We start from the raw sequence: 17,854 nt of genomic DNA, 5'->3' as shown, positions 1-17,854 counted from the left end.
ATCATCCTTGAGAGGCTTGTTGGGCTGAAAACCCAAAAGGGCAACCTAAGCAAAAGTTAGAGCAGAAAAACAAAAAATAGAAAGTGAAAAAAAAAATGAAAAAAATAGAAAAATAAAAAATGAAAAGCTTGCAAAGTTGAAAATTTGAAAGGGCGACTTTGGCAAAAGTTAGAGCACAAAAGGAGAGTGTCAATACCCGAGTGAACCTTAGCTAAAACCACATATGGCCTGATTCCTATCTTTGGGATATGTAGGCAGTTTCATCTTGAAGTTCGACTCTAATCATTTTTCAACTCACTCATCTCGTCTGTGTTTGATTGGTGTATCTTTATTCAACTCAACTACCCATATTTGAGTGACTCGTCCCCATTTGATTCAGTTGTCCTATTTCTCCTTCATGACGAATTCAGTTACAAGACAGATTCAGTTGTACATCTCAAGCATTTCATGTTGATCGAGTAGTGGTCATTTGCAAAAATAGATTTTGAGGACTTTTAATGTTGATTGATTTTCTCAAAAATTATTCCATTTTTGCAAAACTTAGACCATTCTTTGGACCAAAAAGAGAATTTTCAGTGCTCATAATTTGGCTTATATGATTTCCAGTCAGAAAATGGAAGAAGTGTGCTAATTTACCTTTCATGTTGATCAAAATCACTTTAGCAGAAAGAAAAAAGAAAAAAAAAAACAGAAAGTCAAAGCAATGAACTAGGGGCATAGTCGAGTCAGGAATTTTGTCTTCTCCCTGCGCTCTCGAGTCGCATGTTCATATATCTGCTGGCTGGTTAAACATTCAGTCGGCCATCCAGATTTTAGTTGACTCTAGGTGTGTTTCTTGTTTGTGTCAGGTCACTCAATCTGCCTGTAAGCCAATTTATGAACCCAGAATGGAAAAACTGCAGAATTTGTGTAAAGCTCAATGGCTTGTCTTTTAGAGTTTTGTTTTGAGTCTATTTCATTCCAGTGAATGTAAATAGGTTTGTTTGGATTGTTTTTGCTTTGTTCTTCTTCCATTGAGTCATTGTTTGATTTTTGATCAGGTAAGGGCTCAATATCCAATTCAGAATTCATTGAAACTTGATCATTCTCAAATTCAAATTCAATAAAATATTTTCAAACTCAATTACAAAGCCATTCACACCGTGATGTGCAAAAAATGAAATTTCTTTCATTCAATTCTAAGGTGAACCCCCCTCCTCCGATTACAACATTACAAAAAGAGGAAGGAATTTCGACACACACAAAAAAAAAAAAAAAAAAAATCTGAAGCATTGGTGCTCCTTCCTAAGGGGGAAAAAAAAAGAAAAAGGAACAAACGTCTCGGATTTTGGCAGTGGCCCGACGGTGACGGATACACGCCGACTTTCCTTGCTGATACCTTCTTTGCTCGATTCTTCCACTGATCACTTATTCTTGCCTTCATTTTCGGAGGCTCTTGAAGACCTTGCCTCGGTGTCTACAAAACCGCCGAAAGAGATGATCCCTCGCTGGCCATCAAAAGTAGTCCCATAACGAACAGCGATGGTCACCTGCCATTTCAACTCCTTGATTTGTTTCTTCAATCCGCTAACTTTCCCTTTAGAATCTTTGTACATACGTTGAAGTAAAGAAAGTTGTGCATTCAATCGATGCATCGCATTCGTCATACACTCCAGGCGATGGGACAGATTAGAGACCACAATCACGGTCTCCACGTATGTGCTTAGCGTGAAAGAATTGGCCTCAATGTTAGACTGAGCAACCATCAGTTGCTTGAATGGAATTGTAGGGAAGCTGAAAACAAGGGAAGGAAGAGGGGCACGTGGTTGAGGCGAGGAGTCAGAATCAGTGAACTCTATTGTAGACTCATTGAGGTCTGGAAAAAGAGAAAGAGAATGGTGAGAGGCCATGTCAGATGAGAGGGATGCAAAAGAGGGGTTGCAGAGTAGGTTTTGCATCCTTTTGTCTCTGCTTAGCTCTCTGCTCTGCCTCCCCTGCAGAACTTAGATTAAGGAAGAGGATGAAGCCAAAGAAGAAGACAAAGAGGGAGGAAGGCCGAGACGATCATTGACAATCGGGGCATGATTGGATAGCCTGTCGGTCAGGCACCGCGATTGTTGAAATCGCCCGCCAGACACAACGCTCGAAGAAGATGAAGAGAGAGAGAGAGAGAGAGAGACAAAAACAGGGAAAGAGAGAGAGAGATGTGTATATGTATATGTATGTATGTGTATGTATATATTATGTATGTGTACATCTAACTTTATATATTTTGTCTGTATATGTATATGTGTGTATCCATATATGTATATAGTTTGCCCGTGTGTATACGTATATGTATGTAATACGTATTTTGCATATCATCGCATCCTACCTTTGCTCCTTTCATGTGAAACGTGTTAGGATTTGACGTTTACCTAGTTAAAACCTTCCCCCTCTTCGTATGAGATACGGTCAGGTATGCCTGTTGGTTACGCCACTTTTTCACCTTCCATGTGAGACGTGTTAGGATTTGACATTTACCTGGTTAAAACCTTCTCCCTCTTCGTATGAGATACGGTTAGCACCTTTTCACATTTCATGTGAGACGTGTTAGAATTTGACGTTTACCTGGTTAAAGCCTCCCCCCTCTTCGTATGAGATACGGTTAGGTACGTCTGTTGGTTACACCACCTTTCTTCCTTTCATGTGAAACGAGTTAGGATTTAATGTTTACCTGGTTAAAACCTTCCCTCTTTTCATATGAAATACCGTTAGGTACGCCTGTTGGTTATACCACCTTTGTTCCTTTCACATGAAACATGTTAGGATTTGATGTTTACCTAGTTAAAACCTTCCCCTTCTTCATATGAGATACAGTTAGGTAGGCCTGTTGGTTATACCGCCTTTTCTTCATTCACATGAAATGTGTTAGGATGTGACATTTACCCGGTTAAAATATTTCCCCTCCCGTTGGAAATACGGTTAGGTACGTCTGTTGGTTATACCACCTTTTATTCTCTCGCGTGAGACGCGTTTGGATTTGTTCATTATTTCTCCTCTCGCGTGAGACGCGTTTGGATTTGTTCACTATTTCGCCTCTTGCGTGAGACGTGTTTGGATTCATTCACTATTTCTCCTCTTGCGTGAGACGTGTTTGGATTCATTCACTATTTCTCCTCTCGTGTGAGACACATTTAGATCTCAAGTTCACCTTTCTCCTCTCGCGTGAGACGCATTTGGATTTGTTCACCATTTCCTCCTTTCGCATGAGACGCGTTAGGTTGTTGATTCACTTGGTTAAAAACATTAGGTGCGCTTGGTGTTCACACCATCTTTTCTCATTTCGCGTGAGACGCCTTAGATTGTTGATTTACTTAGTTAAAAACATTGAGTGTGCCTGATGTTCACACCATCTTTCCTCCTTTCGCGTGAGACGCGTTAGGTTGTTGATTTACTCGGTTAAAAACATCAGGTGCACCAGGTGTTCACACCATCTTTCCTCATTTCGAATGAGAAGCGTTAGGTTGTTGATTTACTCGGTTAAAAACATCAGGTACGCCTCCATCGTTCCTCCTCTCACGTGAGACGTGTTTGGATTTCAAGTTCATCATTTGTGTTGTGGCATATTTGTATGCGATGCACCCCTCTTTCATTTGTGCGGTATGCACATTTGTATGCAATGCGCCCCCCTTCTTTCATTTACGTGGTATGCACATTTGTATGCGATGCACCCCTCTTTCATTTGTGCAGTATGCACATTTGTATGCAATGCACCCCCTTCTTTCATTTGTGCGGTATGCACATTTGTATGCGATGCACCCCACTCTTTCATTTGTGCGGTATGCACATTTGTAGGCGATGCACCCTCTTCTTCCATTTGTGCAGTATGCACATTTGTATGCGATGCACTCCCTTTTTTCATTTGTGCAGTATGCACATTTGTATGTGATGCACCCTCTTTTATTTCATATCATTTGCATGATGAGGCTTGCCTCACTATACATTACATCTTGCATTGTATACATCATGCGTTTCCAAAATAAAAGAACAAAAAGAAAAACTCGACTTTCACTTTCATTTGCATTAGCATATCATTTGCATAGTTACATGTTGCATCACTTGGCTACAATCTATTCACATCACCATTTGACACAGTTTATGCCGGCTCCCACTTTTTGAGTTGTAAAAACCACTCGTTTGTACTGGCTCTTTTTCAAGATGACGAAACTATCCCTTTCTCGGGTTGGTAGTCCAAACCATTATTGGTTAATATCTCCATTTTCTTGGGTTGTTGGTTAAAACTATCTCTCGGTTAATACCTTTCTCGTTTTGAGACCATCGGTTACATTTCGTTCTTTTGCGTGGGTGTATTCGGTTTGTATCCCTTGTTATGTTTCATATTACTTGTCGTATTGCATTAGTCATGCGCTTTTTCAAAAAAAGAAAAAAAAAAAAGATTTCAATTTTCAATTGCATATCATTTGCATTCTGCCCCTGAACTACACCTTTTCTTGTTTTATTTATGTCTTATTCACCCCCCCACACCAAAAAAAAAAAACAAAAAAACAAAAGAAAAAGAGAAGAGAAAGTTAGAGAAAAGAAAAAAAATTAGGATGAAAATCACAGGGAATTCAAATTCATCCTTTTGGACTTGAGAATTGAACGCTTTGTTGATTTAGAAAAACTTAGATGAGGTACTTAAGTTAAACTAATATCGTTATGCTATAATTTCTCAGAAAATTCTCTTTCTTAGAGGCTAAGCAAGGTTAGTTTGAGTTAAACTTGGCTACTTAAGCTAATGAAACAATTAATGGCCTAAGCTATTTAGTTTCTAGAACAAAATAGAGAACGAAGGAGAAGGACGGAGAAAGTCTGAGAGGAACATTCCTTCTTGAGCTCTAGAAGAGAAAGTTTGAAAAAAAGAAAGAGAAATAGGAAGAAAATCAAAAGGAATTGAAGTTCATCATTTTGGATTTGAGAATTGAACGCTTAGGTGATTTAGATACCTTAAATGAGGTGCTTAAGTTGAACTAATTTCCTTAAGCTACAATGACTCATAAAATTCTTTTTCTTAGAGGCTAAGTAAGGTTAGTTTGAGTTAAACTTGGCCGCTTAAGCAAATGAAACAATTAGCGGCCTAGGCAATTTTGTTCCTAGAACAAAATAGAGAATGATGGAGAAGGACTGAGAAAGGTAGAGAGAAACATTCTTCATCAGAGGTAGAAGAGAAAGTTAGAGAAAAGAAAAAATAATAGGAAAGAAAATCAAAGGGAATTCAAATTCACCCCTTTGGACTTAAGAATTGAACACTTAGTTGATTTAGAAAACCTTAAATGATGTGCTTAAGTTTAACTAATATCCTTATGCTACAATTACTCAGAAACTTCTATTTTTTAGAGGCTATGCAAGGTTAGTTTGAATTAAACTTGGCCACATAAGCAACTGAAACAATTAGCGGCCTAAACCAATTGGTTCATTGAATAAAACAGTTGATGGAGAAGGACAAAGAAAGGTAGAGAGAAACATTCGTCTTGAGAGGTAGAAGAGAAAGTTAGAGAAAAGAAACAGTAATAGGAAAGAAAGCAATGAGAATTCAAGCTCATCATTTTGGACTTGTGAATTGAACACTTAAGTGAATTAGAAAACCTTAAATGAGGTGCTTAAGTTAAACTAATATCGTTAAGCTACAATTGCTCAGAAAATTCTCTTTCTTAGAGTCTAAGCAAGGTTAGTTTGAGTTAAACTTGGTTGCTTAAGCTAATAAAACAATTAGTGGCCTAAGGTAATTAGCTTATGGAACAAAATAGAGAAGGATGGAGAAAGTTAGAGAGAAACATTTTTCTTGAGAGGTAGAATAGAAAGTTAGATAAAAGAAAGAGTAATAGGAAGGAAATCAAAGAGAATTCAAATTCATCATTTTCGACTTGGGAATTGAACACTTAGGCGATTTAGAATATCTTAAAAGTACCCTCCTAAAAAAAAAAAAACCACTAAACGAGTTGATTAAGTTTTAAACTAATATTGTTACTCAAAAAATTCTCTTTCTTAGATGCTAAGCAAGGTTAGTCTGAGTTAAATTTGACCACTTAAGCTAAGGAAACAATTAGCGGCTAAGCTAATTAGTGCCTAAATAGAGAAGGAGGGAGAAAGTTTGTGAGGAACATTCTTCTTGAGAGCTAAAAGAGGAAGTTAGAGAAAAGAAAGAGAAACGGGAAGAAAATGAAGGGGAATTCAAATTCATCCTTTTGTAGTTGACAACTGAACACTTACGTCATTTTGAAAACCTTAAATCAGGTGCTTAAGTTAAACAACTAGCGTTAAGCTACAATTACTCAGTCTTTTTTTTTTTGTTAGAGGCTAAGCAACGTTAGTTTGAATTAAACTTGCCCACTTAAGCTAACGAAACAATTAGGGGCCTAAGCTAATTAGTTCTCGAACAAAATAAAGAAGGATGGAGAAGGACAGAGAAAATTACAGAGAAACATTCTTCTTGAGAGGTAGAAGAGAAAGTCATACAAAAAAAAAAGAGAAATAGGAAGAAAATCAAAGAGAATTCAAATTCATCCTTTTAGACTTGAGAATTGAACACTTATGTGACTTAGAAAACCTTCAATGAGGTGCTTACGTTAAACTAATGTCGGTAAGATACAATTACACAGAAAATTCTATTTCTTGGAGGAGCCAAGGTTAGTTTGAGTTAAACTTGGCCACTCAAGCTAATGAAACCATTAGTGGCCTAAGCTAATTAGTTCCTAGAACAAAATAGAGAAGGATGGAGAAGGATAGGTTAGAGAGAAACATTCTTCTCGAGAGCTAAAAGAGAAAGTTAGAGAATAGAAAGAGAAATACGAAGAAAATCAAAGTGAATTAAAATTCATCTTTTTGGATTTGAGAATTGAACACTTAGGTAATTTAGAAAACCTTAAATGAGATGATTGAGCAAAACTAATATTGTTAAACTAATATTACTTAGAAAATTCAATTTCTTAGAGGCTAAGTAAGGTTAATTTGAGTTAAACTAGGCAACTTAAGCTAATGAAACAATAGGTGGCCTAAGGAAATTAGTTCCTAGAACAAAATAGAGTAGGACGGAGAAAGTTAGACAACATTCTTCTTGAGAGCGAGAAGAGAATGTTAGAGGAAAGAAAGAGAAATAGGAAGAAAATCACAGGGCATTCAAATTCACCATTTTGGATTTGAGAATTGAACACTTAGGGGTTTTAGAAAACCTTAAATGAGGTGCTTGCGTTAAACTAATATCGTTATGCAACAATTACTCTGAAAATTCTCTTTCTTAGAGGCTAAGCAAAGTTAGTTTCAGTTAAACTTGGCCACTTGAGCAAATGAAACAATTAGTGGCCTAAGCTACTTAGTTCCCAAAACAGAAAAGATAAAGATGGAGAAGGACGGAGAAAGTTATAGAGAAACATTTTTCTTGAGAGCTGAAAGAGAAAGTTAGAGAATAGAAAGAGAAATAGGATTATCAATGGGAATTCAAATTCATCTTTATGGACTTGAGAATTGAACACTTAGGTGATTTAGAAAACCTTAAATGAGGTGATTAAGCTAAACTAATATCATTAAAGTAATATTACTCAGAAAATTCTATCTCTAAGAGGCTAAGCAAGGTTAGATGAGAAAGTTAGATAGAAGCTTTCTTCTTGAAAGCTAAATGAGAAAGTTGGAGCAAAGAAAGAGAAATAGGAAGAAAATTAAAGCGAATTCAAATTCATCCATTTGGACTTGACTTTTGAAAACATAGGTGATTAACAAAACCTTAAATTAGGTGCTTAAATTAAACAAATATCGTTATGCTACAATTACTCAGAAAATTCTCATTCTTAGAGGCTAAGCAAGGTTAGTTTGAGTTAAATGTGGCCACTTAAACTAATAAAACAATTAGTGGCCTAAGGTAATTATTTCCTATAACTAAATAGAGAAGGACGGAGAAAGTTAGAGAAAGAGGAAGAAGATTAGAGAGAATTCAAATTTAACCTTTTAGACTTGAGAATTGAACAATTAGGTGATTTAGAAAAACTTAAATGAGGTGCCTAAATTAAACTAATATCGTTGAGCAACAATTACTTTGAAAATTCCCTTTCTTAGAGGCTAAGCAAGGTTAGTTTGAGTTAAACTTGGTCACTTAAGCTGATGAAATAATTAGTGGCCTAAGGTAATTAGTTCCTAGAACAACATAGAGAAGGATGGAGAAGGACGGAGAAAGTTAGAGAGAAACATTCTTCTTGAGAGCTACAAAAGAAAGTTAGAGAAAAGAGAGAGAAATAGGAAGAAAACCCAATGTGGTTCAAATTCCTCACTTCGGATTTAAGCATTGAAGACTTAGGCCATTTAGAAAAACCTTACGGGGTGTTTAAGTTAAACTAATGTTGTTAAGCTACAATTACTCAGAAAATTCTCTTTCTTAGAGGCTAAGCATGGTTAGTTTGAGTTAAACTTGGCCACTTAAGCTAATGAAACAATTAGCGGTCTAGGCAATTTAGTTCCTAGAACAAAATGGAGAAGTATGGAGAAAGTTAGAGAGAAACATTCTTCTTGACAAAGCATAGTGCCAAAATTGGAGCTTTCTTTTGGTCTTGTACTGATCTTAAAAAACATAGTGCCAAAATTGCTTGGGATAAGGTTTGCAGGCCTAAAAATGAGGGTGGCCTTGGCTTTAAATCTTTAGACATTTGGAATAAGGCTGCCATTGCTAAGCATATCTGGTTCCTGTTTTCTGGAGGTGAGAAATCTATGTGGTGCCGATGGGTGAAATCCTACTTACTTAAAAGCAAGGGTTTCTGGAAAGTCAGGGTCCCTAATGACCCTTCTTGGGTCTGGAGGAAGATTTTATCTCTTAGGGATGCTGTGTCTCCTCTTATCTTGCATAAGATTGGTAAAGGTAACTCTACTTTTTTATGGCATGATAATTGGCATCCCCTTAGTCCCCTTTGGCATAAGTATGGTGATAGAATCTTGTATGATTCCTGTCTCAACAGTGAGGCTAAAGTCAGTCAGATTGTTGATGGGAATTCCTGGAAATGGCCTATTCCTAATTCTTCGGAAATAGGAAGATTTGATCTCAGCTACCCCCAGTAGCTACACCCCTAATTCTTCTGAAAATGACCAATCTTTTGGCAATTAAGCTCTGATGGTGATTTTTCCATTAACTCAGCCTGGCATCACTGGAGGAGCAAATTCGTTGTTGTGGCCTGGCACACTCTTCTTTGGGGGCCTCATATGATTCCTAGGGTTAGTTTTATTGTTTGGATGGCTATTCATGAAAGATTAAAATACTGGGGATTGTTTGCAATTGTTAGGCTTGTCCCCTAATCCAAGCTTCCCTTTTTGTCAATACCATGTTGAGAGCCATTCCCATTTATTCTTTAACTGCATCTTTGCTTCTAGAATTTGGCCTAATCTCCAATGGCCTCATGTTCTAACCTTTGTCACCAAAGAGACCAAAGGCAAATCATTGCGTTCTATAATCCTTAAGCCTACTTTACTAACTCAATTGTTCATATGATTAGAGGTAGACTTCTATCTATCACCAATTTGCCTAGATCTACAGGGGATAGCTGGTACATTGCTCAGTGGAATCTGCCCAACACAATCTTGAAGCCTCCCAATCTCCAGGAATGGGAGGGCTGTTGAGTGGTGTGAGTTCACCATAAGGGGGTTGAGTGAAGGAGAGCAATTCAGAGTGTTTATCTAACTGTTTTTTACTTTGTGCAGTGGCAAGTGGCGCTAAGTAGAGTGCCTAAGTTGAGGGTTGAGTGTTGTGAGAAAATATTCAAAGATTGACTGATGAGAGAATAGAGTGTGAAATGAACTTCTTATGTTCGAGCTAATGAATATCTTAACCTGCAAATATCATGTGTTTTCTTATGGATATTTTAACCTGCAAATATCTTAACCTGCAAATATCTTATGAACTTCTCATGTTCCAGCATATATCATGTGTTTTCTTTGCATGTTAAAGTGTGGTTTCAATTAAAAAATGGTGTGTAATATTTGCATTTTCATTCTTTGGTGGCAGATTCTTTGAACAACAACCAATTGGCCTTCATCTGGGACGGTGGCTGTCAAAAGTTTATCTTCATGGAAGAATCTGTTGTGCTGGACAACTATCACTGGTTGTTGTGTACATTGGTTCCGATGATCTATGCTGGGATAAGAGTTTTGGAGACACAAAGACCAGGCTGCATGCTGCGCCAGTCTCTACGTGGAAAATCCTCAAATGGAAAATTCTTTGTCTTTCATTTCTGCATTGTAATAGTTCTTTTTTCTTTGGCATGTGTACAGTCTACAACTAGCTGGTGTTTTGTTTCCCTATCCCTGCGGGTTGTGTTGGGAATTTTATTTTTTAACTTTATTTTTACCATTTGGTTGGGGCTACATGCACGTGCTGCTATGGAAAATTACACAGCTAAGTTTGTTTTGGTGTTATAGAAGCTGGATTGTGCAGGCAAACCTGCTATTGTGGCAGAATAGTTCAAGTGCCATCATTTTGCTGTCAAGGGCATGTTTTCCCTAAAACACAATGCTTCTGATTGTACTCGTGCTAGGCTGCAGCTGGTTGGTTTATTCTCTTTTTTATTCTCCCTATCTCTAGTTATATATGGATAGTGAACAGGTTGTAAGGCCCTAGTTTTTTTGTTTGGTTTTAAGTTTTCTGGCTCTCTTTAGCTTTAGTAAGTTTGTAGGTTTGTTTTTTTTTTATTTTGTTTGGTGGTCTTGTTAGGCTGTGGTAGGCCTGGGGCGTTCCCCATGTAGTTGTGTAAATTTTCTTGTTTTATTTATGTGTTATTCACTCCCCCCCCCCCCCCCAAAAAAAAACAACAAAAGAAAAAGAGAAGAGAAAGTTAGAGAACAAAAAGAAAATTACAATGAAAATCATAGGGAATTCAAATTCATCATTTTAGACTTGAGAATTGAACACTTTGCTAATTTAGAAAAACTTAGATGAGGTACTTAAGTTAAACTAATATCGTTATGCTATAATTACTCAGAAAATTATCTTTCATAGAGGCTAAGCAAAGTTAGTTTGAGTTAAACTTGGCCACTTAAGCTAATGAAACAATTAACAGCCTAAGCTATTTAGTTCCTAGAACGGAATAGAGAAGGAAGGAGAAGGACGCAGCAAGTCAGAGAGGAACATTCCTTCTTGAGATCTAGAAGAGAAAGTTTGAAAAAAATAAAGAGAAAAAGGAAGAAAATCAAAAGGAATTGAAGTTCATCATTTTGGATTTGAGAATTGAACGCTTATATTCACCCAAAAAAATTGAACGTTTAGGTGATTTAGATACCTTAAATGAGGTGCTTAAAGGTGAACTAATTTCCTTAAGCTACAATGACTCATAAAATTCTCTTTCTTAGAGGCTAAGTAAAGTTAGTTTGAGTTAAACTTGGCCGCTTAAGCAAATGAAACAATTAGCGGTCTAGGCAATTTTGTTCGTAGAACATAATAGAGAATGATGGAGAAGGACTGAGAAAGGTAGAGAGAAATATTCTTCATCAGAGGTAGAAGAGAAAGTTAGAGAAAAGAAAAAATAATAGGAAAGAAAATCAAAGGGAATTCAAATTCATCCCTTTGGACTTAAGAATTGAACACTTAGTTGATTTAGAAAACCTTAAATGAGGTGCCTAAGTTTAACTAACATCCTTATGCTACAATTACTCAGAAACTTCTCTTTCTTAGAGGCTATGCAAGGTTAGTTTTAATTAAACTTGGCCACATAAGCAACTGAAACAATTAGCGGCCTAAACCAATTGGTTCATTGAACAAAACAGTTGATGGAGAAGGACAGAGAATGGTTTAGAGAAACATTCGTCTTGAGAGGTAGAAGAGAAAGTTAGAGAAAAGAAACAGCAATAGGAAAGAAAGCAATGAGAATTCAAGCTCATCGTTTTGGACTTGTGAATTGAACACTTAAGTGAATTAGAAAACCTTAAATGAGGTGCTTAAGTTAAACTAATATCGTTAAGCTACAACTACCCAGAAAATTCTCTTTCTCAGAGTCTAAGCAAGGTTAGTTTGAGTTAAAATTGGTTGCTTAAGCTAATAAAACAATTAGTGGCCTAAGCTATTTAGCTTCTGGAACAAAATAGAGAAGGATGGAGAAAGTTAGAGAGAAACATTCTTCTTGAGAGGTAGAATAGAAAGTTAGAGAAAAGAAAGAGTAATAGGAAGGAAATCAAAGAGAATTCAAATACATCATTTTGGACTTGGGAATTGAACACTTAGGCGATTTAGAATACCTTAAAAGTACCCTCCTAAAAAAAAAAAACCACTAAACGAGTTGATTAAGTTTTAAACTAATATCGTTACTCAAAAATTTCTCTTTCTTAGAGGCTAAGCAAGGTTAGTCTGAGTTAAACTTGACCACTTAAGCTAAGGAAACAATTAGTGGCTAAGCTAATTAGTGCCTAAATAGAGAAGCAGGGAGAAAGTTTGTGAGGAACATTCCTCTTGAGAGCTAAAAGAGGAAGTTAGAGAAAAGAAAGAGAAACGGGAAGAAAATGAAGGGGAATTCAAATTCATCCTTATGTACTTGACAACTGAACACTTAGGTCTTTTTAAAAACCTTAAATGAGGTGCTTAAGTTAAACAACTAGCGTTAAGCTACAATTACTCAAAAATTTTTTTTTTTGGTTAGAGGCTAAGCAACGTTAGTTTGAGTTAAACTTGCCCACTTAAGCTAACGAAACAATTAGGGGCCGAAGCTAATTAGTTCTTGAACAAAATAGAGAAGGATGGAGAAATTTACAGAGAAACATTCTTCTTGAGAGGTAGAAGAGAAAGTCATACAAAAGAAAGAGAAATAGGAAGAAAATCAAAGAGAATTCAAATTCAACCTTCTAGACTTGAGAATTGAACACTATGTGGCTTAGAAAACCTTAAATGAGGTGCTTACGTTAAACTAATGTCGGTAAGATACAATTACACAGAAAATTCTATTTCTTGGAGGAGGCAAGGTTAGTCTGAGTTAAACTTGGCCACTCAAGCTAATGAAACCATTAGTGGCCTAAGCTAATTAGTTCCTAGAAAAAAAAGAGAAAGATGGAGAAGGACAGAGAAGGTTAGAGAGAAACATTCTTCTTGAGAGCTAAAAGAGAAAGTTAGAGAATAGAAAGAGAAATAGGAAGAAAGTCAAAGGGAATTCAAATTCATCTTTCTGGACTTGAGAATTGAACACTTAGCTGATTTAGAAAACCTTAAATGAGGTGATTAAGCTAAACTAATATCATTAAAGTAATATTACTCAGAAAATTCTATCTCTAAGAGGCTAAGCAAGGTTGATTTGAGTTAAACTAGGCAACTTCAGCTAATGAAACAATTAGTGGCCTAAGTTAATTAGTTCTCAGAACAATGTAGAGAAGGATAGAAAGGGATGGAGAAAGTTAGATAGAAGCTTTCTTCTTGAAAGCTAGATGAGAAAGTTGGAGCAAAGAAAGAGAAATAAGAAGAAAATTAAAGCGAATTCAAATTCATCCATTTGGACTTGACTTTTGAAAACATAGGTGATTAACAAAACCTTAAATTAGGTGCTTAAATTAAACAAATATCGTTATGTTACAATTACTCAGAAAATTCTCATTCTTAGAGGCTAAGCAAGGTTAGTTTGAGTTAAATGTGGCCACTTAAACTAATAAAACAATTAGTGGCCTAAGGTAATTATTTCCTATAACTAAATAGAGACGGACGGAGAAAGTTAGAGAGAAACATTGTTCCTGAGAGCTAGAAGAGAAAGTTAGAGAAAGAGGAAGAAGATTAGAGAGAATTCAAATTTAACCTTTTAGACTTGAGAATTGAACAATTAGGTGATTTAGAAAAACTTAAATGAGGTGCCTAAATTAAACTAATATCGTTGAGCAACAATTACTTTGAAAATTCCCTTTCTTAGAGGCTAAGCAAGGTTAGTTTGAGTTAAACTTGGTCACTTAAGCTGATGAAATAATTAGTGGCCTAAGGTAATTAGTTCCTAGAACAACATAGAGAAGGATGGAGAAGGACGGAGAAAGTTAGAGAGAAACATTCTTCTTGAGAGCTACAAAAGAAAGTTAGAGAAAAGAGAGAGAAATAGGAAGAAAACCCAATGTGGTTCAAATTCCTCATTTCGGATTTAAACATTGAAGACTTAGGTCATTTAGAAAAACCTTACGTGGGGTGTTTAAGTTAAACTAATATTGTTAAGCTACAATTACTTAGAAAATTCTCTTTTTTAGAGGCTAAGCATGGTTAGTTTGAGCTAAACTTGGCCACTTAAGCTAATGAAACAATTAGCGGTCTAGGCAATTTAGTTCCTAGAACAAAATGGAGAAGTATGGAGAAAGTTAGAGAGAAACATTCTTCTTGACAAAGCATAGTGCCAAGATTGGAGCTTTCTTTTGGTCTGGTACTGATCTTAAAAAACATAGTGCCAAAATTGCTTGGGATAAGGTTTGCAGCCCTAAAAATGAGGGTGGCCTTGGCTTTAAATCATTAGACATTTGGAATAGGGCTGCCATTGCTAAGCATATCTGGTTCCTGTTTTCTGGAGGTGAGAAATCTATGTGGTGCCGATGGGTGAAATCCTACTTACTTAAAAGCAAGAGTTTCTGGAAAGTCAGGGTCCCTAATGACCCTTCTTGGGTCTGGAGGAAGATTTTATCTTTTAGGGATGCTGTGTCTCCTCTTATCCTGCATAAGATTGGTAAAGGTAACTCTACTTTTTTATGGCATGATAATTGGCATCCCCTTAGTCCCTTTTGGCATAAGTATGGTGATAGAATCTTGTATGATTCCTGTCTCAACAGTGAGGCTAAAGTCAGTCAGATTGTTGATGGGAATTCCTGGAAATGGCCTATTCCTAATTCTTCGGAAGTAGGAAGATTTGATCTCAGCTACCCCCAATAGTTGCACCCCTAATTCTTTAGAAAATGACCAATCTTTTTGGCAATTAAGCTTTGATGGTGATTTTTTCATTAACTCCTGGAATCACTGGAGGAGCAAACTTGATGTTGTGGCCTGGCACACTCTTCTTTGGGGGCCTCATATGATTCCTAGGGTCAGTTTTATTGTTTGGATGGCTATTCATGAAAGATTAAAATACTGGGGATCGTTTGCAATTGTTTGGCTTGTCCCCTAATCCAAGCTTCCCTTTCTGTCAATACCATGCTGAGAGCCATTCCCATTTATTCTTTAACTGCATCTTTGCTTCTAGAATTTGGGAAGCTCTTAAAGCTATATGCAATGTAAATTGGGCCTAATCTCCAATGGCCTCATGTTCTAACCTTTGTCACCAAAGAGACCAAGGGAAAATCATTGTGCTCTATAATCCTTAAGCCTACTTTACTTTGCTCTACTTACCAAATTTGGCTTGAAAGGAATAATAGAATCTTTAATAAGGAACACAAACCTGAAGAGGTGGTTACTAACTCAATTGTTCATATGATTAGAGGTAGACTTCTATCTATCACCAATTTACCTAGATCTATAAGGGATAGCTGGTACATTGCTCAGTGGAATCTGCCCAACACAATCTTGAAGCCCCAATCTCCAGGAATGGGAGGGCTGCTGAGTGGTGTGAGTTCACCATAAGAGGGTTTATTGAAGGAGAACAATTCAGAGTGTTTATCTAACTGTTTTTTACTTTGTGCAGTGGCAAGTGGAGCTAAATAGAGTGCCTAAGTTGAGGGTTGAGTGTTGTGAGAAAATATTCAAAGATTGACTGGTGAGAGAATAGAGTGTGAAATGAACTTCTTATGTTCGAGCTAATGAATATCTTAGCCTGCAAATACAAATGTACAATATATTGTGTGTTTTCTTTGCATGCTAAAGTGTGGTTTCAATTACAAAATGGTGTGTAATATTTGCATTTTCATTCTCTGGTGGCAGATTCTCCTGAACAATAACCAATTGGCCTTCATTTGGGACGGTGGCTGTCAAAAGTTTATCTTCATGGAAGAATCTGCTATGCTGGACAACTATCACTGGTTGTTGTGTACATTGGTTCCGATGATCTTTTGGGTAAGTAAGTTCTGATGATCAATGCTGTGATAAGAGTTTTGGAGACACAAAGACCAGGCCGCATGCTGCGCCAGTCTCTACGTGGAAAATCCTCAAATGGAAAATTCTTTGTCTTTCATTTCTGCATTGTAATAGTTCTTTTTTCTTTGGCATGTGTACAGTCTACAACTGGCTGGTGTTTTGTTTCCCTATCCCTGCGGGTTGTGTTGGGAATTTTATTTTTTAACTTTATTTTTACCATTTGGTTAGGGCTACATGCACGTGCTGCTATGGAAAATTACACATATAAGTTTGTTTTGGTGTTATAGAAGCTGGATTGTGCAGGCAAACTTGCTATTGTGGAAGAATAGTTCAAGTGCCATCATTTTGCTGTCAAGGGCATGTTTTCCCTAGAACACAATGCTTCTGATTGTATTCGTGCTAGGCTGCTGCTGGTTGGTTTATTCTCTTGTTCGTTCTCCCTATCTCTAGTTATATATGGATAGTGAACAGGTTGCAAGGCCCTAGTTTTTTTTGTTTGGTTTTAAGTTTTCTGGCTCTCTTTAGCTTTAGTGAGTTTGTAGGTTTGTTTTGTTTTTATTTTGTTTGGTGGTCTTGTTTAGCTGTGGCAGGCCTGGGGCGTTCCCCTTGTAGTTGTGTAAATTTTCTTATTTTATTTTATGTCTTATTCACTCCCCTCCCCCCCCCCCCAAAAAAAAAAAACAAAAGAAAAAGAGAAAAGAAAGTTAGAGAAAAGAAAGAAAATTTGGATGAAAATCACAGGGAATTCACATTCATCCTTTTGGACTTGAGAATTGAACACTTTGCTGATTTAGAAGAACTTAGATGAGGTACTTAAGTTAAACTAATATTGTTATGCTATAATTACTCAGAAAATTCTCTTTCTTAGAGGCTAAGCAAGGTTAGTTTGAGTTAAACTTGGCCACTTAAGCTAATGAAACAATTAACGGCCTAAGCTATTTAGTTCCCATAACAGAATAGAGAAGGAAGGAGAAGGACGGAGCAAGTCAGAGAGGAACATTCCTTCTTGAGATCTAGAAGAGAAATTTTGAAAAAAAGAAAGAGAAATAGAAAGAAAATCAAAAGGAATTGAAGTTCATCATTTTGGATTTGAGAATTGAACGCTTATATTCACCCAAAAAAATTGAACGTTTAGGTGATTTAGATACCTTAAATGAGGTGCTTAAGTTAAACTAATTTCCTTAAGCTACAATGACTCATAAAATTCTCTTTCTTAGAGGCTAAGTAAAGTTAGTTTGAGTTAAACTTGGCCGCTTAAGCAAATGAAACAATTAGCGGTCTAGGCAATTTTGTTCTTAGAACAAAATAGAGAATGATGGAGAAGGACAGAGAAAGGTAGAGAGAAACATTCTTCATCAGAGACAGAAGAGAAAGTTAGAGCAAAGAAAAAATAATAGGAAAGAAAATCAAAGGGAATTCAAATTCATCCATTTGGACTTAAGAATTGAACACTTAGGTGATTTAGAAATCCTTAAATGAGGTGCTTAAGTTTAACTAATATCCTTATGCTACAATTACTCAAAAACTTCTCTTTCTTAGAGGCTATGCAAGGTTAGTTTGAATTAAACTTGGCCACATAAGCAACTGAAACAATTAGCGGCCTAAACCAATTGGTTCATTGAACAAAACAGTTGATGGAGAAGGACAGAGAAAGGTAGAGAGAAACATTCGTCTTGAAAGGTAGAAGAGAAAGTTAGAGAAAAGAAACAGTAATAGGAAAGAAAGCAATGAGAATTCAAGCTCATCGTTTTGGATTTGTGAATTGAACACTTAAGTGAATTAGAAAACCTTAAATGAGATGCTTAAGTTAAACTAATATCGTTAAGCTACAATTACTCAGAAAATTTTCTTTCTTAGAGTCTA

Source organism: Camellia sinensis, chromosome 6 (genome assembly GCF_055761805.1).
Source record: "Camellia sinensis isolate YWXY chromosome 6, ASM5576180v1, whole genome shotgun sequence".
NCBI classification, from domain to species: Eukaryota; Viridiplantae; Streptophyta; class Magnoliopsida; order Ericales; family Theaceae; genus Camellia; species Camellia sinensis.
The sequence above is the reverse complement of the archived record's forward strand: the minus strand, read 5'-3'. Positions refer to the sequence as shown.